Genomic DNA, 25,764 nt, shown 5'->3' with positions numbered 1-25,764 from the left:
GATAGGAAATAGAAGTGTGTGTCCCTTAATATACACAGCCAACAGTGTGAACACATCACAAAAAGGATGCTTTTTACAACTTTCTTAGAAATTGCAATAGAAAAAAAACCTCTCAGCTATCTGTTATCTCACTTCTGAAAAGAATTGTATTCTTCATTTGGTGGTATCCTGTTCCCCTGAATGAAAAACATCCATTATAAACTTGTGATTTATCACTTGTGTTTGCTCCAAACATACTTTGACTCATTGATGTCAGAGATAACAATGGTCCTAAGATCCTAGTATAGCTTTCTGTATGGGAAAACTGTATACTTTAAAATAATCTGGAACAGAGAATGCCCCTCTTGGCAAGGCACATTCTGTTAATCTTCCCCTGGCAGGTCATCAATTGACAGGGTGTTTTCCTGCCCTACCTCAGCATACCGCTGTCAATACCAGAATTAAACAGCTTCCTAACGTTCATACATAATTCAGTACACATCTTTGATTTCTGAGGATTATGTATAGCATAATAAACAATATTAAAACAAAAATGTATGTTATGTGTTAAGATAAACATAGATGTGCAGGTGAACAAAAATATTTTGTATATTATTTAGTTGAAGTGCTGTTTAAAATGCCAGTAAAAATTCTAACAGATTTTTTTTTAATTTTTATTTTGCAATATAATTCAGTTCTACATATCAGCCACAGATTCCCTTGTTCTCCCCCCTCCCTCCCCCTCACCTTCCCCCCAGCCCGCCCCCCATTCCAATCTCCTCCAGGGCAAAGCCTTCCCCAAAGACTGAGATCAACCTGGTGGACTCAGTCCAGGTAGGTCCAGTCCTCTCCTCCCAGGCCGAGCCAAGGGACCCTGCATAGGCCCCAGGTTTCAAACAGCCGACTTATGCAATGAGCACAGGACCCAGTCCCACTGCCTGGATGCCTCCCAAACAGATCAGGCCAATCAACTGTCTCACCCACTCAGAGGGCCTGATCCAGTTGGTGACCCCTCAGCCATTGGTTCATATTTCATGTGTTTCCGTTTGTTTGGCTATTTGTCTCTGTGCTTTATCCAACCTTGGTCTCAACAATTCTCGCTCGTATAAACCCTCCTCATCCTCGCTAATTGGACTCCCAGAGATCCACCTGGGGCCTAGTCATGGATCTCTGCATCCAGATCCCTCAGTAGTTGGATGAGGTTTCTAGCACGACAATTAGGGTGTTTGGCCATCCCATCACCAGAGTAGGTCAGTTCGGATTGTCTCTCGACCATTGCCAGCAGTCTGTTGTGGGGGTATCTTTGTGGATTTCTGTGGGCCTCTCTAGCACTTTGCTTCTTCCTATTCTCATGTGGTCTTCATTTACCATGGTCTCCTATTCCTTGTTCTCCCTCTCTGTTGTTTATCCAGCTGGGATCTCCTGCTCACCCAAGCTCTCTTTCCCTCGACCCTCGCCCTTCACTACCCCCACTCATGTCCAGGCTGTTCATGTAGATCTCATTCCATTTCTCTGTCATTGGGCGATCCCTGTGTCTTTCTTGGGGTCCTGTTTTCCAGGTAGCCTCCCTGGTGATGTGAGTAGCAGTCCAGTCATCCTTGTTCCACATCTAGTATCCTGCTATGAGTGAGTACATACCATGTTTGTCTTTCTGAGTCTGGGATACCTCACTCAGGATGATTTTTTCTAGATCCATCCATTTGTCTGCAAACCTCATGATGTCATTGTTTTTCTCTGCTGAGTAGTATTCCATTGTGTATATGTACCACATTTTGTTTATCCATTCTTCAGTTGAAGGACATCTAGGTTGTTTCCATGTTCTGGCTATTACAAACAATGCTGATATGAACATAGCTGAACAAGTGCTCTTGTGGTGTGGTTGAGCATTCCTTGGGTATATGCCCAAGAGTGGTATAGCTGGATCTTGGGGGAGATGGATTTCCAATTTTCTAAGAAAGCGCCATATTGATTTCCAAAGTGGTTGTACAAGCTTGCATTCCCACCAGCAGTGGAGGAGAGTTCCCCTAGCTCCACATCCTCTCCAGCATAAGGTGTCTTCAGTGTTTTTGATCTTAGCCATTCTGACAGGCATAAGGTGGTATCTCAGAGTTGTTTTGATTTGCATTTCCCTGATGATTAGGGATGTTGAGCAATTCCTTAGATGTCTTTCAGCCATTTGAGTTTCCTCTGTTGAGAAGGAACTCAAGAAATTAGACATCAAAATGCCCAACAGTCCAATTAAGAAATTCTAACAGATTTTAAGAAAATGAAATTTATTTTCAGTGCATATACACAAATGTCTCTTTCCTCAGGTGTGTCCATGTTAGACAGATTTTTGTATCTCTTCTGAAATGTTCGGTGCATTTGTAGATGATGTATGTATATGTGCTTTCAAATAGTAGCTTGAGAAATATTCGAAGAATGTCGTATAATACATAGTTATTCACTTAAGTGGTACTAGTTATTGTGTTTCAAGTGGGTTTATTTAAAATATTTTATTGTTATTAGCTAGTTTTCCTCTATAGTCAGTTTACTGAGACTAACTTAAAATTACCTGCAATTTGTTTAATTTGTTTTCATACATTGACAGATCTTATTAATGTATTGTTAATGTGAATATGGCAATAATAGTTATTTTTGTGCTAATTGTATTTCATAGACTCTCCTAAGTGATGTGGGCATATTGTTACATAATTAATTGGCTTATAAGTTTAACTTATCCTATTTTACAGGTAAATATGCTGATTCCCAGAAACCTGTTATCTGTTAAAGTTAACACAGTGTGTAAAGAGTGGAGACTGGGTTTGATTACACTTAGTATGACTCTGGAGATTGTATTCCTAACTTTTGCTATCTTGGTTAGCAGTATTTCATAAGCAGCTCATTTATGCTATTAATCTGGAAATAGTATCTCCAAGTACATAGACTTTAAAGAAAGCTCCCATTATGATAATATATCCTCCTTTTCAATTTTGTTTTTCTTTCCAACAACCACAAGAAAACAATAGAGAGATCCTTCCCCCTTTTATAGTCTCCACAATTCATATTGCTGACACTCCTAACTCTTTCCAATAGAACTCTCAGAGTTTCTACAAGGGCTGTTGTGTCAATCACACAGAGTGCAGGACTTACATATTTGAGTTATGGCACCAGATTTTCCTGCCTCACAGACATCCATCTGGAATTGACTTCCTGCCTCCCTTGCTATTACAAGTCTCAGCTATGTGACACTTGGTTAGTGATTATGTTCTTCCCAGCCTCTCTCCTAGTCTGCCTGTCACTCCCGATAGAACAAAAATTCTTTAGTGCTATGTTATCTCTTCTGGGATCAAACTCCCTTTAAAAGGAATAACCAAGAGATGTGGTCTTCTCCAAGGAAGATACCCCAATCAGTTTTCCAGTGCCAAATAATCAGCCTTGGAAACATAGATAAAAGTAGCATTACTTATGGACTCAACAGGTTATATTTAGGTATATGTAAATATATACTCATATACAATTGATGAAAAAAGAGGCCATGAATTTGAATGAGAACTAGGAGGGTATATGGGAAGGTTTAGGGGGAGGAAAAGAAAGGAAGAAATGTTGTAATTAAAATACAATCTCAAAAACAACAACAACAACAAAAAGGAGAAATCAATGGCTTTGGAAATAGTTTTCAACAATTCAATGAAAGCATCAACACACATTATCTTCCTTGACAACAATTTGGTGCTAACCTTGTCTAAAAGCTGTTGTGCTTGACCAAAATTCTCCCATGTATGGCCTTTCCTTCTATAGAAAAAGCTGAAAAATCTGCAATAATTCTGATTTTTATAGGTGGGTGAAGCTTTTAACTTCTTTCGGAAATCATGCCTACATGCATTTACATACACTTGTTTAGGTTCTGTGCTACAATTTATGCAGTTATTGAACTATGCACAGCAAAAGCAGCACTAAGTCACCTAAGACAATAAGAAAAATAAGTATAGGGTAAGGGAGAATGTTTTTGATTTTTCTCAGAAAATTATTATCCTTGTAGCTCAAGTTAGTTCTTATTTTATAGGAAACACTGCATATCATTTATTTTTACATTTGATTTTTTAAAATGAGCACTATTCATTCATTTCTCTCTCTCTCTCTCTCTCCCTCTCTCTCTCTCTCTCTTTCTTTCATTTGTTTTGTTTTTTGATACAAGGTTTCTCAGTGCAACAGGCCTGTCCTGGAACTCACTTTGTATTCCAGACTGGCCTAGAACTCACAGAGATCCACCTGTCTCCCTAGTACTGGGATTAAAGGTGTGTGCAATTACTGGCAGGCTCAGTATTTATTTCTTGAAAATAGTGAACTAAGGGATAATTCTCATTTTATTTATACATTATTTTTCATATACGATGCAAGTCAGTGAGATACTGATTTAGATTTTAATAACTCATCTGAATTATCTTTCTCTTCTAAAAGGTGCATATGTTTTAAAACTATTTATCATGTATCCACCTACCACATATCTGTCTTCTTCCTACCATTTAATCTGTCTTCTATTTACTATCGTCATCCATCTATCATATCTATCTATCTATCTATCTATCTACCTATCATCTGTCTATCTATCATCATCATAACCATCATCATCTATCTTCTGTTTGTCTTCCTACATTTATATGACAAAAATGTGATGTGATATTTAACTCCTTGAGATTATGATGTCAGTATAGGATGGAGTCCCTCATATTCCAGGTCCCTGAATGTCCTTGATGAGCAAATACTCTGCAAACTTAAGTTCACCATCTGAAATCAAGAACAAATATATTTTAATTGTGCTGTCCTTTGAAATTTGAAGATTATACTCTATACTTGGTTGTTTTTTACTCTTTACTTTTTGGGAGCCCCACCACCCACCTCCCAAATAAATCACGTGGAGGCTTATTTTTACTTATGAATGCCTGGCCTTAGCTTGGCTTAACCAGCCAGCATTTCTTAATTTACATTATCCCATCTACATTTGCTTGTAGACTTTTATCTTTCTCTATTCTCTATGTCTTTCTTTACTTCTTACTACATGGCCTGCTATGTAGCTGGGTAGTTAGCCCCAATGTCCTCTTTTCCTTCTCCTTTTCCCATTCACTGATCTTTTCTTCCCAAATTTCTCCTATTTATTCTCTGTGTCTGCCAGACCCACCTATCCTTTCTCTTGACTAGCTATTGGTTATTCAGCTCATTATTAGACCAATAGAGTGTTTTAGACAGGCAAAGTAACAAAGCTTAACAGAGTCAAACAAATGAAACATAAAAGAATCTTTTCATCATTAAACAAATGTTCCACAGCATAGCCAAATGTAACACATCTTCAACTAATGTTCCACAATACTGTATGCCATTATCATCCAGTCTGTCTTGCCTATCTAAACATATGGTATAGTTGTTATTCCAAGCTATTTTATTAGGTATCCAGTGATTATTTAAAGTACACTAGAGAATATATAAAGACTACATGTGAATCTCATTTTATATAAGGGACTTAAGCAATTATAGAGCTTGGTATTCACAAGGTTCTAGAACCAATCCCTCAAGGGTAACAAGGAACAACTGGATCTCTCTGTTTAGAATCTGGTAGTATGGCCTCTGTTCAGATTTCTATGACAAAGCATAACTTTGTGGTTTATAAGCAATGGGAACATATTTTTTTTAATCTGTGTAGATCTAAAGGCTTGGAAGTTCTAGTTTACAGCAAAGCAGGATAACTGTCAGATCAGGATCCACTTCCTAAATGGATTATTATCTTATTAAAAATGACAAGCCTGATATTGTATGTTTACCCAGCAAAAAACTAACTCTTCAAAGAATATATTTGTCAAAACACAGTAACCATATTTTATCCTAATCCTTTCTGTCTTCATATGTCCTATTCCATTACCCTAGTTTCCAGATCAATCTGTAGATTTGTTTAAAATTTTATTAAATATGAAAGGGAAGTTGATGTTAAGAAATACTATAAAGCGGTTGCATATTATTCTGTAGTGAGGAAATATTTTATTCAAGCCATATGCCTGCTCCCTCTATATAGAATTCAAAGATGCCTTTGGTGAGCTCAAAGTAGATTGTTGCTAACTGACAAGCTGAGAGAAAAAGTGGCAATAAACCACAAAATGGACAATTACTGCATAATATAAGTGATGAGTGACTGCAACCTCAATATACATGTTACTTCATTTTAATAAACTTAATACTACATTGTATTTGATATGCCATCTGAAAAATTTTAAATGGCATATTGCTTATATTAACTGTTACATCTCATTAGTAGAAGTATGTTTACTTATCTTGCACATTATCTAAAATATTTGCTCGATTGTACTTTGTAAACTTATAAATTATTTATTATATTTATAACATGATTATGTGATATTTAAAATGTTTCAAGCACCATGTAATTTTTAATATAGAACATATGAGTTAGAAAAGAATGATAATGATAAAACTGACATGTAATTCATGCCATTCAATTTAATTTAAAATGGTGTGTGTGTGTGTGTGTGTGTGTGTGTGTGTGTGTGTGTGAGAGAGAGAGAGAGAGAGAGAGAGAGAGAGAGAGAGAGAGAGAGAGAGAGAGAGAGCATACTACACACATATACACATGTATATGCCATCTAGTTGATCTTTGGTTTACTAATCTCAAAAATAAACATCATCAGATGTATTAAACAGTCATCTATGATTTTATTTGTGATCCTGTTTTTCTTCATGGAGTTGAATAGATGAGAAACTGAGATCATGCAATATTTTAAAACGCATTTTTGTTTGTTTGTTTTTTAAAGAAGTGTTTCTCTTTGTTTGTCCTTGGATATCCTAAAACTCTCTCTGTAGACCAGACTAGCTTTAAACTCAGAGATCCACCTGTCTCTGCATCCCAAGTGCTGGGATTAAAGGCATGGACCACAATCTCAAAAAGCAGCTCAGGGCTAGCAACATTACTTAGTCTGTAAAGTGCTTACTGGGTAAGCATGAGACCAGAGATTGGATCTCTAGTACCCACAAGAGAAATTGAGAACAGAAAAGCATGACTGTAATCCCTTCACTAGTTAAAGATAGGATTCCTGGAACTTGCTGTGTAGCCATTTTAGCTGGACTCATCAACTTCAGGTTAGCCTTACAAAAAACATGGTGGAGAGAAATTGAGGAAGATACAGACATTGGTCTTTGGCCTTCACACACATGAACACAAATGACTATGTGCTGTTCTACACGTACACACACATATGAATGTGTATATACAAAGAAGGACCTCTTACTATTTGAAAACCATGAACAAACTGGACTTGGAAGTCATTATGCTAAGTTAAAGAAATCAATTATAGAAAACAAATTCTACATAATTCCACTTGTAGGTTGTATCTACAATAGTCAAACATTTGAAGGTTAAAAAAAAATAGTGGTTTTCATGGACTGAGAGGAGAGTAAAATGGAGGGTACTGCTCAATGATCTAAAATTTCACACACAAGATAAACTATTTCAAGGGGGCCGTGGACCTTGCCTGGCATTTGCTAGGCCTTAGTTCACCAGCTCCAGTAAATTACCCTTCCTGATCTTGCAAGATCATGCAAGCTCACAAGTTTTCCTTGGGGACTCTGAACCTCAGTTTCCCCTTAATACGAAGTGGAGATAGAAATGATACTAGATTACAAACTGGTTTAAAATTTAAATGTTATGTAGAACATCATTATGTGTGAGAACAAAGATATTCTTTGGTAAACCATTAGATATTAATATAGAAATGTTGGTTTCTTCAGTTGCAAATCATATCTTTTTTCCCATGTAAAATTGGAGTTTCTGTTATTTTGGCCCATATCTATACAAAATGAAGTGGAAGATTTTATTAAGTTTTAGTTTCAAATACTTGTGTAACATATGCTGGTCTCTTTCCCCGTCAACTTTTTTTTTATTTTGCCTCCTATCAAATGCCCTCTTTCCACAGTGATGATTTTTAGTTTTGTTTTGTGACCCATTTCGTTTAACCAGGGCCATCCACATCACCGTTGTGTTGGAACTATTTTTTATATTCTTGTAGGAACACTAGTGGGCACACAGCTGAAGGCGATGACCCCACCATTTCCTGGATCTATTAGTTAATAGTCAAGCAGTGAGGGTTAAGGCTCTCTGAGTCCCTTCCTCACCCATGCTGGATGGACCTTGTCTTAATTAGGATTCTGTTGCTGTGAGGAAACACCATACCCATAAAGCAAGTTGGGGAGGAAAGGGTTTATTTTAGCTTACACTTCCACATTGTTGCTCACCACTGAAGGAAGTCAGGACAGGAACTCAAACAGGGCAGGATCCTGGAGGCAGGAGCTGATGCAGAGGCCATTGAGGAAAGCTGCTTACTGGCTTGCCTCCCCTGGCTTGCCCAGACTGCTCTCTTATAGCACCCAAGACCACCAGCCCAGGGATGGTGGACTGGACCCTCCTGAATTGATCACTATTTGAGAAAATTCATTATAGCTGAATCTCATGGAGGCATTTCCTCAACTGAGGCTCCTTCCTCTCTAACGATCCTAGCTTGTGTAAAGTTGACACACAAAACCAACCCTTACAGATAAGTTCTTGTACAGACCCAATGCTTGATGGACTCTTGTTGGGTCCATTTTCCATAGACCCACCATATTAACCCATAGCTATTCAGGGATTATAACTGCAATGGCTATATATTGCCCAGAAGATTTCTTGGCCCTTCTCTCTTATCTTCTGATTCTTCTATTTTTTCTGTGCTTTCTTTTGTCATGTTCACTGAGCCTTGGACAGGATGATATAAATGTCTTGATTAAGAATGTACACTCAACTGGTTTTTTTTTGTTGTTGTTGTTTGTTTTGTTTTGTAGGCAGACTTTTCTGTCCCATCAGCCAGTTCCCAAATAACAACACAGAGACTTGTTATTAATTATAAATTCTCAGGCTTGTTACTAACTAGCTCTTATATTTTAAATTAACCCATATGTATTTCTTATTTACACATTATCTTTTTTCAGTATGGCAAGTTCATCTTGCTTCTCTCCACATCTCCTTGAGACTTCTTAGACACTGCTCTCCTTCTTCCCAGCATTCTCTCTGCCCACCAAATCCTGCCAAGCTATCAGCCAATCAGCTTTGTGTTAATAATGAGAGCAACACATTTGCACAGTGTACAGAAGGATTATTTCACAGCATTGTTTTGTTTTGTTCTTACCTATTGTCAGAACTGTGTATAGATAGCCATGCATCTCTACATTCAGCACAATTCACTGGAAAGAGATTTTTCTAATTAAGGCTGAGATTGGTAATTGTCTATATGTATCAACACCCCCTCAAACACAGTGGTTTGATTCATTGTGAATTTTGCTAAACAACAGAAGTAAGCACCCCCCCCCAAGTTTATGACCACTCCCACTATGAGATTTTGAGTGGTTTGCAGTGATGCCTGTTGATTACCACCTGTAGAATGGGACTCAAATCCAACCAGAGAGTGGTTAGTACCCCTATAGTAGTGATGCCATTATTGCACAAGTGGTCACAGCTTGCCTGTCTGGTTGGAATCATGATATGTAGGGTTCACTGCTGAGTAAGGCCAGTTGAGACTTTTTCTACCCAGCTGTCTTTAGAACATTTTTCAGTATTGTGAAAGAAATCTGGCAGGGGAGGAGACATCTAGCTCATTTTCAGTATGACTTCTCTATATCATGCAGCCAAAGTGTATGGTGTTGAAATAGAGATTTAAACAGTTATTTGGTTAAATCGAGGAACTGCTATATTAAGAGTTTATGGACAACATGGGAAAAGTTACATTGTATTAATGATTCATTGAAAAATACTGATAAAGTCTTATTAAACCTCTTTTAGAAACACTTATTTGTGCAAATAAAATATGGCAAATTGTATTACTAGTTCCCAGGTCATTTTTGTTCATCAACTATAATTTTCATTTTTTCCACACTAAATGTTTTATTTTCTATTTTATTGTTCTATAATTTCATACATGTATCATGTATTTTTTATCAAACCGTCCCCCATTCCCTCCCCTAATCCTCAATTTTTTCCCTCTCAGCTTCTTTCCTTAAGCCCACTGTGTTCACTTAGTGTTAATTTTATGTACATTGGCGTAGGATGATCTACTGGTTCATGGGTAGTCTCTTAAGGGCCATATCCTTAAAGAAAACTGATTCTCTCTTCCCCCCCAAACTATCAGCTGCCAATTGCTCCTCTGCTAGTTTAGGGAATTCATGAGCCCCTACCCCATCCACCCTGAGATATTACCACCTGAACAGATAATGTGTGCAATTGACAACCTAATTTAAACAATATTTTCATTTATGTTCGGTGAAAAAAAACACAACCTTCCTCTTCTAACATGTTTTAATTCTCCCTTATCAATACTATGCAAATATTTGTTAAGAATAATAACATTAATAAATATTTAGACACTCCTTTGCCTACTACCAGAACAAAACTAAAAGAAAAGCAAAGGTCCTTTTATTTTTGACATTAGCAGAAGATCTCATAGCAGAATGTAACTGGGTAATTGATTTGTCAGTTTGCAGATCACACGGAGAATTTCTGCATTTGTTTCATTTCATTTTGTCTTGAATTAGTAGAATAAGCTATTTGAGGGATATTCTGGTTTCAAAAAAAAACACTGAAATTTTCCTATCAAAATCAATATCTCTAAAATAGTCCTGCAAGATGAGTGGAATTGTGTGTGTTTAATGATTGCCTCCACAGTTCTCAACTCTCTCACTGTGAAGGACAGAGTAATCATAAAATAAGCTTGCAAGCAGGCTTCCAGTGGCTTTCTTCAAGTCAACTAATTTTCCCCCTTTTAGATTTCACTGCCTGAAATGAAATTGCCTCATTGATTGGGATGTAACTCTCTGTACTTTTTCTAATAGTTATTTCCCTGAGAATGTGGATTACATCTTTAATGCCAAATAGTTTATGTAGGATCAAGAGGCATCTATATAAAAACCCACAAAGTATATGGGTAAAAATTAATGAAATATCGATAATCCATGGTAAGTAAGGCTGTGATTAGCAGTGTCTATTAAAATCCTTATACTTTAAAATGGTCTCAGAGTCAATCTCTAATAATTTGAATATTACTAAAAAACTGGTATCACAACCAGAGAAACATTAATGTGTTCATCAATGATAAGGATCAGCAATTTTCTATTTTTGGAAAATCTGACTTACAGGAAAAAAGGAGAGATCTATTTTTTTTTTTTTTTGGTTTTTTTGAGACAGGGTTTCTCTGTGTAGCTTTGCGCCTTTCCTGGAACTCACTTTGTAGACCAGGCTGGCCTCGAACTCACAGAGATCCGCCTGGCTCTGCCTCCCGAGTGCTGGGATTAAAGGCGTGCGCCACCACCGCCCGGCGAGATCTATTATTATATCATGTGTTTCACAACCCAACAGAGGGCACATCTTGAATTAAATTAGTTTTCATAATTTTGTTTAAAGCAGACTTTTTCTAATCTGTAGTATGAAGTATAGCCTTCTATCTCCTAATCCTAACGGACTGCATCATCTTCCAATTTGAAATGTCTTTTCTCTCCCTTTTGTTATTCTTTACAAATATTTTACTTCTCAATATCCTTTAACCTCTGGTTTACTTCAGTTCTTGCCTCAAGACATTTCAAGGCTAACATCTATCATCTAATACTCTTTATTAACCAAAACTCACATGACTATAAATCCTCTCTTTAAACTCAAAACTCTGGATCTGTCTATTCCCATACCATACTGCATTATCCAGTCTCTGTGGGTTTCCACTGCTTGATATTCAAGCCCTTGAAAACTTACTCTTTCTCCTTCAGAATTTAACAATACTCATCAATAAGAAGGCTTTCAAGTAATGAATATGCATGTTTTTCTGTGAGTGTGTTCTAGTAGAAATACAAACAATAATTATGAGGTAAAATGAAAATTCTAATACACATTTTAAGTGGTGAAATTTTCTTTAGGCAAATGGGAATTATCGATAAAACAACAAATCCATTAGAAAATTATATTTTCATGATAATCGAGAATGCTCTGTATACAAGTTTGCATTCACTGTTGTTTTTCATCCTCAACATAAACTCCTTCACTGCTGTGGTTATGATCTGCTACCTCTCTGTAGAGATTTTTGTCTGCTTTTTATTCAGGAAACAGAGCAACTGTCCTTGAAATCTGAATGCTTCTTAAGCAGCTGAAACTGTGTAGCTGCCTGGTGTTGGGACAGCAAACTTTTCAATGACATCTCATACCTGGGTCTCAATTAGCCTTCATGAGATCAAACTAAGGAAGCATGACAAAAGTTTATTTGGCATGTGCAGAAAGAATTTCAATGGACTATATCTGCTAATTTGAAAATACAACTCATTGCATTTTTGGACGTATATCATTACCTACGTCTCCATACATAGCTTCTTTATAGGACTTCAAAAATGTGTTTGTTGTTGTGGTGAGTATACTCTATTTTTGTATTACTTTATATACTTCCACTTAAATTTATTTTAAAAATTAATGGAAGATCCTATAGCCATTGCCTGTTATGAATACAGGCAATTTTTGTCAACGCAGGGCAAAAATTTTTGTCTTAAATTATTTAAATATTTTTCTTTGATTTGAAAACAGTACTTATATTTTTGTTAAGCAATACTTTATCACTTTTTTATATTTAAATTTGTTGATTTGCATGTATATATGTGTGTTGACACACACATATACCTATATCTTGGTGTTCTTATGGAGATCAAAGGACAAACTGAGGGAGTTTTCTTGTTAAGTTGTTTGAGTCCTAGAGATTGAATCTAGGTCATTAGACTTGGTTGCAAGTGCCTTTACCCACTGAGAAATCTTGCCACAGCAAGCTATACTTTAAAAAATATTTTATTTTAATTAAAAACATTAAAATTATAATTTCCTTATTTCACCTTTTTCTTGATGTCCTTTCCATCTCTACCATGCACACATCATTCTCTCTCAAATTCATGTTCTTTTAAAAAATTGTTATTATTACATTTATAAAAACATAAAAATATAAAAACAACCAGCTGAGTGTATTTATTGTTGCTTTTATGTATATGATTTCGTGTATTAAGAAATGTTTGTGTTTCTTATTATTGATTTTATTTTAAGATTTTTCTCATATTGTAGTACTTTTCTAAATTCTCTATCAGTAGTACTAGTGTACTATTAATTTTCTATTGCTGTGCTAAGAGACCATGACTATGTGATATTCCCATAAATTCTGGCCATTTGAATATGTGATCCCCAGTTAGTCGCTATTTGGAGAGGATTCGATAGTGTGACTTTGCTTCAGAAATGATTTTCCTGGGGGTGTGCTTTAAGGTTTCAGAAATCTACACCATTTTGAGTTAGTCCCTTCTTCTTCCTGTGTGTGGTTTGTGATGTGAGTTCTAATCTGCTGCTCCACCTGCTACCTGGACCCTTCCATTATCAACTCTAACCCTCTTATGCTGGTTGAATAGTATGGTGTCCATAGACTCATGTGTTTGAATGTTTGGCCCATAGGGAGCGCCACTATTAGGAGATGTGGCCTTTTGAAGGAGGTATGTCACTATTGGGGTGGGCTTTGAGGTCTCATATTTGCTCAGACTATGCCCAGTACATAGTTTACTGCCTGTTGCCTGCAGATCAAGATGTAGAACTCTTAGCTCCTTCTCCAGCACCATGTCTGCTTGCACATTGCCATATCCTGCCATGATGACAATGGACTAAACCTCTGAAACTGTAAGCCAGCCCCAATTAAATGTTTTCCTTTATAAGAGTTGGTATGGTCATGGTGTCTCTTCACAGCAGTAGAAATCCTGAGACATCTCTGGAACCATAAGCTCCAAATAAACTATTACCTTTATTGTGGTGTTTTATTACAGCAATTAGAATGTAACTATCATAGAAATCATTACCAAGATCATGGTATTGTTGTGGACAGAACTGACCATGTGGATTTTTTTGGAAGAATGTAGATGACTTTGGGACTATGGGGCCAATGAATGGAATGTGGTGCATTGAATGAAATACCCACATAAGTTTTGGGCATTAGAATTCTTGCCTGTGAGGCATTGTATGCCATTCTTTATGGTAGGAAATGCAATATTTTATTTCGTTTTAGGGGAAACTCAGAAAGGCCATAGCCACCAAGCCTCTAAAATTATAATGGAGGTGAACATCTCTGAAACATCATCTAGGGTTCATTTTCTATATCTTGGAGTACACAGCTTATCATAGTTTTCTAGTTTATCATGCTTAACCTGTCCAATCAGTGTGATACCCATTAACATAAAGGCAGAATGAGATATTCTGTGGCCTATCTATGCTGCACAGCCTTTTCAGACCATACTATGGCATAACCCTAAGACAAAAATCAGCAGTGGAAAATGAATGAACTGTTTGATACCATGTGTTTTTAACTGGAATATGCAGGATTCACTTGTGTCATATTTTTGAAAGAATACCCAAGGAAAGTACCTGAAGGAAGGAAGGTCTTACTTTGACTCACAGAGTGATAGTGCAGTCTCCATTATGGTGGAGATGTTAGAACATTGCATCCTGAGTGATGAAGTAGAGAGAGATGAATGCTGGTTCTCATCTTAAATTTTCCTTGTATTCAGATCACGATCCTGCTCCATGGGACAATATGCCACATTCAGAGTAGCTCTTCCATTCCCATTTGGACCTTTCTGGAAATACTCTCACATACAGAGCAGAAGGTGTGTTTCCATGGTAATTCCGAATCCAGTCAAGCTAAAAATGGAGATAAATCATAATAGAAGGGTGAAAATTACATTTACCCAATAAATGTCCACAAACCCTTCAATAATGAGGCTTTTATAATTTCCCGGAATTATGATACAGCTGCTATAAACATTAAATTTTTATTAAATATGCATCTATATTCTGTATTTATCTTATTTCCTTGGGGCTATTATCAGTGAATTAATCAGAGATATGCTATGGTACATGAAACTTGCATCTAAAGTTTAGCAATGCCAATTTCAGCCATAAATCTGAGGATAAGATGTTGGTTTTCATGTATTGTCTTGTCAGGAAGTAGATAAATGGAGAGTGGACATTTTCAAAAGTTCCCATTGTGCCTTTCCTGATGGTTATCATTACCCCAGTGCTGCAGACTCCCATGATCAAGGGTATGCAATCCAGATATTCTTCCAGGGACAGGGAAAATAACTGTGTCAGGTTCTGGGGTCCAAGGGACACGTTATAAGATAGAGTTGTTTCCCATAGGCTATCACTCTGACAATGGGTTTGTAATGAAACTACCTTTTTAAGGCATCAAAATCAATTAAGAACCTTGGTCTTTCCAATTGTCATAAAAATTTGGTTATTTCATTGAAGTAGGAAACTAGAATAAATGTTTATAAATAGGTCCCTGTTATAGATTGTGTTTGAAATGTCCCTCACAGCCTCATGTTTTTGGTCCATAGTTGGTGAGGGTATTTTGGGAGGTTATAAAGTCTTTGATACATGAAGCCTATCTGGAAGAAATCAGCCTCTAAGAGCAGACTTTTGAAGACTGTACTCAACTCTTATTCTTTTTTTTATTTTTGTTTGTTTGTTTGTTTGTTTTTGAGACAGGGTTTCTCCGTGTAGTTTTGGCGCCTGTCCTGGATCTCACTCTGTAGACCAGGCTGGCCTTGAACTCACAGAGATCTTCCTGGCTCTGTCTCTTGAGTGCTGGGATTAAAGGCATGAGCCACCACCACCTGGATTTATTCTTTTTGAAATTACAGTTTAATTACAACATTCCTCCCTTCAGACCCTCCCATATAATCATCTCTATTCATCTTCAAATTCATGGCCTCCTTTTTTCATCTGCCAGGACATGCCTGCAGTGCAGTGCACACTGTCACAACTTACTTCATATCTTTTCCACCATGACAGACTGGCCTGTAGCCTTAAAATAGAAAATTTTATCTCCATTATGTTGATGTTTTTCTGTAAACATAAGAAAAGTGACTAATAAAATTCCCTTGGACAGTTTTCATTTCATATTCTTGATGTAGTGTTGCAGGATTGTTTTCTCCCAAGAACTGAATGGCTTTTTAGTTAATGGGTATCAGGTGTGCAAGTGGGCTCAAGTTTTGGAATGGAATATAAAACAACGGTAATTCTTTACTCTCACATGTGGTGATATCTTGTGTCTCCCAATATATTGTGCACCCTAGTAAAGCTTATCTGAGGATCAGAGGAAAAAGCTAGTTACTCTGGTAAACATAGAGGTCAGGCAGTGGTAGCACATGCCCTTCATCCTAGCATTCAGGAGGCAGAGATTCATCCAGATCTTTGTGACTTCTAGGCCTCACTGATAACAGATCCAGGTGTGGTGGCACACACCTTTAATCCCAGCACTAGTACTGTAAGAGGTCTGGAGGTCTGTACAGACAGATAGGAAATGATGTAGCTGGGCAGAGAGAGGAAGTGAGTGGGCAAGCAGAGAAGGCATATAGGCATGAGTATACAGGAAGAGCTCTCTCTTTGGGCTAAGGATTTCTAGCAGTAAGAATGTGACTGGCTTCTTTCTTCTTGCCTGATCTCTAAGTTTTAACCCCAATATCTGGCTCCAGGTTTTTTTTATTAATAAGATTGTTTAGCAATTTATTTTACACTCACAACCCTCAGTCTTCTGTTTCTCCCTTTTCACTCCATTTCCATTCTTAAAGTCTTTATTACTTGCCATTTATTTTATTTCTTGTGTTATCTTCACAGCTCCCTGCATGTTGCTGCCTCTTACTGTTCTTCCAACACCACCGTCAGTTATAATATTCACTGCTTCTGTGCTTCTTGTGTTTAAGCATGGCCTCTCAAATGGATTAGATAAAGTTTGATCATCTTAGACTTCTGGTAACCTCTCTACATTCTTTCTTGGACTGAAATCTACTGACAGGTCTCTTAGTGGTTACTGGTATACCCACAACCATCAAGTTCCTGAAATGTTTGTGAATGGTGTGATTTCTGGATCCTCTGAGTGGTTATCCACCTTTACACCAAATTCAACTCATCCATGTTTCTAGTTTTCTTGTCTTTTTTTTTATCCCTTTCTAGTATAACTCTAATATTTCTACTTTACCAGAAATGGCTATTATCATTTTCATTCTCTCCCCCAACTTTAGGCTTCTCTAGTTACCCTAGCTATTCTCTTTTTTTCCATTTGATGATGTCATTGGTAAAGTACTGACTCGCACATCACCCTAAAAATGCCCTGCTATACAAAACATTTAAGGCCAGCCTGACCTGTAAAAAGAAGAAAGAGAAAACAAAACCAAAAAGAAACATCTATATGGAGTATTCTGAGCAGCTCAGAGTTTCTGGTCTAACACAGAATCAGCTCACTCTTCCTGGAAATACATTCTATTCTACTATGTTCAAATAGGCTCTTGGAACCTTGCCCCCTCTGCTAGGTATAAGCTGAGGCCCCAATGATGTCTCATTCTCAGCATATATGATATTGGAATGTATTGTGTTCTTAGGTATTGAACCCGAGGTCTTGTGCATGCCAAGCAAACACTCTATCAACTGAGCTAAATCCCTAGTCATCCATCTTGATGCTCTTGAAACACATTTAGATCTCAAGTTTTCTCATATATCTGATTGACTCATGCATAACAGTTACCTTGATTAAGCATTCAAGTCCTCACAGGACTCTGTGATTTCAACAATTAGTTCTTCAGACTCCTGCAACACTCTGTGCCTTCTTCTACAGCAGATCATAAGTCATTCTATCTCAAAGGCTCTGACTTTCCCATTCACTAATTACTAACACATTGTGGGCTCCACTTTTCATTCTTTCTGTAGGACATCAATAGAGTTTAGCTATGCTCAGCCAACTCCACTCTCTTTGTAGTCATTTCCCCCAACATTTTTAAAGGCTTGCATCATGACATCAAAGCATGCTTGTGCTTTACAGCAAGCATTTCTTTTTTATTTCCTTCACTTCTCTCTTCTTAATTTCCTTCATTTGTTCCTTGCTTGCTTGCTTCCTATTTTCCTTTCAGAAATTTAGATAATGATTTTTAGTAATTGTACCAGCACTTTGCACCAGAGAATATTCACTTAACATTTATCAACAGATTGACAGTCTCTTCACCTGTTGGGTACTATCATTCTCAATCTCTGTCATTGATCTCATTTTATTACATCACTCTACTTGTCCTACAACTAAGTCTAACAAGAAGATGACATCCTGATGGGTTTACCAGGCAAGGATGCAGTCAGTGGAAATGTTCCTGTAACAGAAAATGGGGGAAAGTTGGGAAAAGCCAGAGGATGCAATTCTGATTCCCCAAATAAGGATAATCTAAGAAGTATCAGCAATATAATCCCATTGCCCTGGAGTCAAAGATTACTGTCATGAAAGACACGCCTTTCAAGAATCATCCTGTTTCGGCCGGGCGGTGGTGGCGCACGCCTTTAATCCCAGCACTCGGAGGCAGAGCCAGGTGGATCTCTGTGAGTTCGAGGCCAGCCTGGGCTACCAAGTGAGTTCCAGGAAAAGGCGCAAAGCTACACAGAGAAACCCTGTCTCGAAAAACCAAAAAAAAAAAAAAAAAAAAAAAAAAGAAAGAAAGAATCATCCTGTTTCAGGATCCCTGTATACTTGGTCATTGTCAAGGGTAGTCAGTTAGAATAGGGCATTAATGGTAATGGAAATGCTGTGGTGGATTCAGAGTGCAATAACAATGCTTTGCATGGGCAAGGTACCAGAGTGGAGATCTGCAATGTGTTATCATGACTACCATATCAGGAAAGTAAAAGTATCTTATTAGGTTAGGGTATGGGAGTAAGGGGCTGAAAATTTGACTGTGCTCCTGTACTGTAGCATTGTTGTAGTCATTCCCATGAACGACTTCTGTGTGAGTTCCTTTTTCTGTTGCTATGATAAAGCATCATGAGCAAAGCAACTTAAGAAATAAATTACTTCTTTGGCTTATGATTCCAGAAGAATAAAACTCCATGATAATAGAGTGGAGGCATGGTAGCTAGAGCAGGAAGGTGAGAGTTCGTATCTACAAGCATAAATATGAAACAGAGATAGTGACTTAGAAATTGGGTGGAGACTAAAAGTATCAAAACCTACTACCCCTAGTAACATTCCTCTTCAACAAAGCAACACCTCCTAACCCTCTCCATTCAGCACAACCAACTGGTGGTGTGTGTACAGTAGCAAGTGTGTAAATGCTTAAGCATGTGAGGGACAGTTTTATTTAAACCACTCTACCTTTTAAATGTCCAGATAGTTGCTGCTGATATATTTGCCAGTGTTCTTACTGGATCTGTTATCCACACTGCATTTCCATACTAAAACTGATAAATGTTATATGTATCTCTTTTTATAGGAAATTATTGTTTTGAGTTTCCAAGTCTCTATTTCATAGATGTGAATTCTGAGAATCTAAATTTCTTATTTTTTTTTCTTTGCTGTATACTTCAGTCTCAGTGATTTTTTTTTAAGTTTAAGTTTTTAATTTAAATAGAATTGTATCATTGTTCTTGCTCCATTGACTTTCTTCAGCCCCTCCCAGGTCCCCTCTGTCCAGTGTCTCCCATACCACACTCTTAATTTGACACTCTTTTTCTTTGATTATTATTGCTACATATATGTATGTGTGTGTGTGTGTGTGTGTGTGTGTGTGTGTATGTGTGTCGGCAGGCACACACAAACAAATACACATTAAGACAACCTACTGAGTCCATTTTTGTTTGTGTGGATATGGTTTCAGGGCAACAAATAAGGCTCATCCCTGGGGAAAGCTAATTCTCCTCCTCCCAACACTCATTAGTTGCCAGTAGCTTTTTGTCCAAGGGTGGGCCCCTGTGAGACTTTTTTTCCTTCCATGTTAACATATTCATTGATATGCATCCATTTCTAGGAGACACTATTTCAGAAGCAGACTTTTTGATATTCTGGCTCTTAAAAATCCTCTTGCTCCTCTACTGCAATGTTTCTTGAACTCTAGATGTAGGAGCTGTGATGGAGATGTATTCCATTGGGTCTGGGCTCCCCATGATCCATTGACCTAGTTACTGTGCTCATTTGTGGTTTTCTGTGATGGTTTTTGCTCACTCGAAAGTGATGCTGGTTTGATGAAAAATGGCAGCTACGCTTATCTGTATGTACAAGGGTAAGATTTACTACAAAGTGACGGCAGTTGATGCTTTTCTAAGGCTCATGACCCGTTTGCTGCTAAGTTTGCTGGTACTAGGCATGATTTCTGTCCTGTTGAGTGGGCCATGAGTCCAATTAGATAGCTGTTGGTTACCACCACCTTGTGAGTGCCAACAAGTGTAACTTTATGTATACAGTGCCATGATGGTTGTTGTTGTGGTTCATAGATGTTGCCACTGGATAGGACTGTTTAATGGCTTCTCTCCCTTGGAAGCTTCATAGTACTTTCTGGAACTATGAAAGTTAGACCAGAGGAAGAAAGGCTTTCAGGTCAGATCCAGCCAGCATCATCGAAGTCCTGTATTCTAAGTGTGCAGTGTCTTCAGCAATAGGAACCAACCCTCACCTCCTGAGAGGTAACCAAGGACTATACTGATAATCTATAGTGTAAGTCACCTAGACTATCCTGTGCAGCCATTTGAAAGGAGGTTGTTGTGCTTAGTACTGGGATTTTTGTTAGTTTATGGTTCTTGCGGGGAGCATTGTTAGCCCAAGTGGCTTAACTTCGTGTGTGTGTATGTGATGTATGAGATATATATATAAAGCACACATATATAGAGCAAATTTTATGTAAATAAAAAATATGATTCCTTGAGGCTTTATCAGGCAACTTAGATATGTTTAACTCCCTAGTCCCTCCTACATCTGTATTGATCTTCCTCTCCCCAACTCAGTTGATGTTCCCTCCCCATTATTCTGTGTTCCACTTTATACCATTTGTAATCACTATGCGTTTCTTCCCTAGCAGTCTTATTATTTTTTTTTTTTAGTCCAGCTTATGCTACAACCTGAGGTTTGCTGCTCTAGGACTGATATTGGCCCAGTTCTCAAATTAACTGCAAAGGAATTCTTGACCCAGAAAATGGGAAGAATTTGTCACCTTTGCTTGTTTTAAAGCTGATTGGTGATCTTTTAACAAGGGTCATAGTTGGCTCCATGTAAAGGTGGGACATTTTTTTCTGTGCTATTTCAGAATCATAATTTCACCGTTTAGTAATAATAGAAAAACAGAAAAGAGTATCTTCTTTGTCACATATATATTCATATGTGTGTTATTAAATTAATATAGTATGACACCATTATACTTTTCTTGAATGTCAATGCTAGTAATGAACTTTGTGGGATTGGAAACTGTTTATAGATATATTTTTTTCAAATCCTTGCAGTCCCAATCTAAACTACTTATTTATTTATTCTTAGTGCCATAAGCAGTTTAAAATAAGAACAAGAAATATTATTCCCGAAGCATATTTGGCAATTAAAGATTTATTCATCCATTTCCTTATAGAAAACATGCTAAGGTTTAGTTTATGTTAACTCTACGAATGTATGGTGTATGGAAAAAAAGTATTTTAGGAGAGTAAAAGGGCAACTTTTACTCTGGTCTCAGAATCAGGAGGAATATTTCTTTCCTTGAGAAACTGGTCATTTTAATCTTAGGACACCATGAAATATGTAACTGAATTAACGCAGTTCTCTGGAAACTTTGAGCCAATTTGTGAACCTTCCGTAATGCTAAATGTGTTTTAAACCCATTCTGGATCCATTTCATTTCCTCATTCTTATTTTTATATGATATATGACCTTCACTTTATAACTTCTTAAGTCCTTTCTAGACAATTGAAATATATATATATATATATATATATGTAATTATACATGAGTGAATTCAACTACAAAGGTCCAAATTACATGAGAGAGATTTCCATATCAGACAATATTTCTCAGGAATCTTTAGCTTAGTTTGATATTATCAGAGTTAGCTTAAAGTTCAGAATTGTTTTCTGAGTATATAGTGACACTCATCCAAAGCATTATGTAGAATGCATGTACGTAGTGAAATTCATTTGGGTCTATTACCAGGAAACTTGGAACATATAGTTGCTGATGCTCTTCTCAGATTTCTTACAGAGTCAGAGGAATCCTGCGAAATGTTACTTCATAAAAATGTTTGATTTTCCTTGGCATTTTAACATAGAGGATTTTTTGCTGCTTTTCCACTTCAGCAGGATTAAGGAGCATAGTAGCTTTCACCTCACTTTTGAGGCTTAAAACCTTTCACAGATGAATGACTTCTCAGTGAAACCTCAAATGCCTACATTACTTGATACTTCCTTTATTAATTTCACATGTAATGTGATTTTATTATTGAATTACTCCATTTGTTTTTCCATAAGCTAAGGTTGATTAACATTAATGTTCTAAATACATCTTTGCTATTTATGTTTTATGATTTAAAGTCTTGTTGATGAAACAAGTTCAGCTATGAAAAGGTAGATATCATTGCCATCAATAGGAATTCTTTGGTAGTTTCATGGTGAACTGACATTCCACTTACACTGTTTCAAGACTTGTAGTTTCTCCCTCAGTGTAATTCTCCCTCTGAGTTCACCTCTCAACACTCTCCACTGCATTCTCTGGGTGCCAACACAGCTCTTCTTGGCTCACTCTCAGATGATCACACCCTTCCTCTTTGGGAAATTTCTCCTTGAACCTCACATTACTATTCTCTTCTCTTTAGTCACTTTATTGGAATCAAACATCTTAAGAATATATTCCTTGAACACCCTGTGTTCTTGCCTACCAGTGACATCACATCCTAATTTTGGTTATTTTATATAGCTCTTTAAGCTAACTGGTTTATTTCTTAATTTTTTGTTTTCTTTGGTTTCCTTTGGATGTTAGCTCCTCCTAGGAGGGAGCAGATATATCTTGTTGAGTTCCTTATCTGTGTTTCTGTGACAGATCTGGTACACAGCACGCTCATAATCAACAATTTTTATTTTAGTGAACTAAGTGAAGGCCAATTTTCCTGACTTAGTGAAGCAATGCTTAACATAAATCTACTTGTACTTTGCCAAGCTGGTGAGTGGATGTCCTGTGAAAAATCTTTACTCTTCTTTGCAGTAGCTGCCGTGAGCAAGGCCAGCAATATCAATAGCTTCTGCATTCTCTGACAATGGGATTTTCCTTGGAAAATCTGGAAACAATTATTCATTTTATAAGTAAGGCTCAAGTCTGATGAATAGTATATTTTTAATTATTACTTTTTAATGTGCCAAAATCACTCGATATGTGCTCCCTATGTGCTCCCTACATGAGTCTAATTTGAAATTACATAAATTTGCTAGCCTACATTGTTATAGAGTTACTTGCAATTGCAGCAACCCATGAGTTCTAGGGTTCTGTAGTGTTTTTATTGAAAAGTTGTTATAGATTTTGTTCAAGATCATGAGGAATTAGTCCCCCAAAAATCACCAAGAGAAAACCATATGAACCGAGTTGACATTACACACCCAGCACCTTTTTCTCATTCACCTCTAAAACAAACTTTTGTTTGCTTGGGCAGTCCTCCAGGAAGTTCTCATATTAGCTCCAGTTTGCAAATAAAGGATAGAGACAAAGAGAACAGAAGCTATGCAATGGGAATTTGAATCCAGGTAACCTGACAGACAACTTGTTTCACTTCTAGAAGGGAAAAGGAGGCAATTTTTGTCACCTGCAGCAGAAGAGCCCAGTGGATACTGCTCTGCACACCTTTTGCATCACAGCCTGCCAGGCTCTTGCCCTGGGAAATAGGATCACCTACTCAGCTAAAATCCTACCCACGTTATCTTTAGTCTTTCCTTTTAGTCTTTCTGTAAGCCTATTTATTTATTTGCAGTTTTAATTGTAAAACCATTTACACACTACACAACTTTATAAAAATATACAGATCAAACCACAAAATCCCCTTTAATCTTCCCATGCCAAATGATTGTTGTTTTTCCCTTTAGTGTCTCATAATGCATTGTGCTGGCATCTCATGCCCGCTTCCTTGGGTCTTCTAGAAGTATATAGTGAGGCTGGATTACATTTACAAGAGACTTAGTAGTGCTGCCTGTCCTGGGATAGACGTGACAGTTTAACAGAACGGGGGAGTATCTAAGATCCACATTATATCTTGAATCCTTAATTTTCCATGTATCTGTACTTACACAAAGGGACTTTGAAGAGATAGTCAAGTTTCAAAGGAGGACATAAATATGGGGTACAACATGACAGGCCTGGTGTTCCTGTAAGGAGAGGAATAGACACGAAGACATTCTCTCTTTGCACGCATGTCTTCGTGTCTCTTCCTCTCCTTACAGGATCACCAGTATGGACACAGTGACAAGGTGCCAAGTAAAAACCAGTAAGAAAAGGCTAACTAGAAACAAACTCTGCAAGCACTTTGAACTTTGCCATTGTAATCCTCAGAATGGTAAGCCAATGATTAGCTGTCGCTTAAGCTGCCCAGGGTGGTGTCATTTTATGGTTGCCCAATAGACAAAAAGTGGGAGCCAGTTGCCACCAGGTTGACAACCAAAGGCACTGCTGGAGGTGTCTACTGATTATGCTATCTGAAGAAGAGAGGCAAGGGAAACACATATTTTAAAGGCTGACACATCATCTCATTACTCATTAGGCAGGGAATTTTGGAAAGGAATTTGTTGAAACATAGGAATACACTATAAAGTTCTAATAGAATGCATTTTCTATTCAAATTCTTAATTAACAACTAGATATTTAAATTAAGTAGGCTAGAGACATGGACAGCCAATGTATCTTTGTTCTTAGAGCTTCCAGTATATAGAAATTCAATACAGATATTCTGCAAGAAGATAGTCACACTCAATTCCAAAGGTATTTGAAATGCCTCTGGTAAAAATAATAAGTTGAGGAATTTTGAATATGGTCTTATAGTATATTCATTAATTCTTTAGCACAAGTAATATGGATATGATGCTTATAAAACTTCAAAATAAAGATATTTTATACTTTTTCAGAGTAGACAGTTCCAAATCCAATTTTATTGTATACTTATTATATTTGTATCTACCAGATCTCCAGATTCCTGTCCTGCTTGAGTTCCTGTCCTGACTTTCTTTAGCGATGAACAGTATTGTGGAAGTGTAACCAGAATAAAGCCTTTCCTCTCCAACTTGCTCTTTGGCCAAGGTGTTTCATTACAGTAGAACCCCTAAGACATTTACCTACCTGTTCTTTCATATGATATGTTATATTTTTATAATGTGTTCTATGTTCTAGTATGGAAAGGCACATAAAACAATAATAGTATGATGGAATTGGGTGGAGGATACCAGGATTACAAGGTCCTCTGAATCCAGTATGCATATTTATTGTAATTATTACCTTAATATCTTTATGAGACTACTGAATGTGATAACGGGTGGGTCTCTGTCTCTTGAACCTGCTCTTGGGACTCCTTTCCTCCTGTTGGGTTGCCCTATCCACCTTCAATATGATAGTTTTTGCTTCATCTTATTATATTTTATTTTGTCATGTTTGGATGTTATCTTAAAGGTCCATTCTTTTCTAATCAGAGACAGCAAAGGAGGGGAGGGGCGACGGGAGGGGAGGAGCAGAAGGTGTAGAAGGAGGGGAAATTATAATCAGGATATTTTGTATTAGAAAAGAATCTATTTTCAATGAAATGAAAAAAGGGGGAGAAAAACATCTATATAATATGAAATTAAAATCAAACTTTTCAATAAAACAATATAACTATGATGAAATTATCTTCAATACTTACCAAAGACATTTTAGTGTTTCA

Source organism: Peromyscus eremicus, chromosome 18 (genome assembly GCF_949786415.1).
Source record: "Peromyscus eremicus chromosome 18, PerEre_H2_v1, whole genome shotgun sequence".
Lineage (NCBI taxonomy): Eukaryota > Metazoa > Chordata > Mammalia > Rodentia > Cricetidae > Peromyscus > Peromyscus eremicus.
This window is presented reverse-complemented; position numbering follows the sequence as displayed.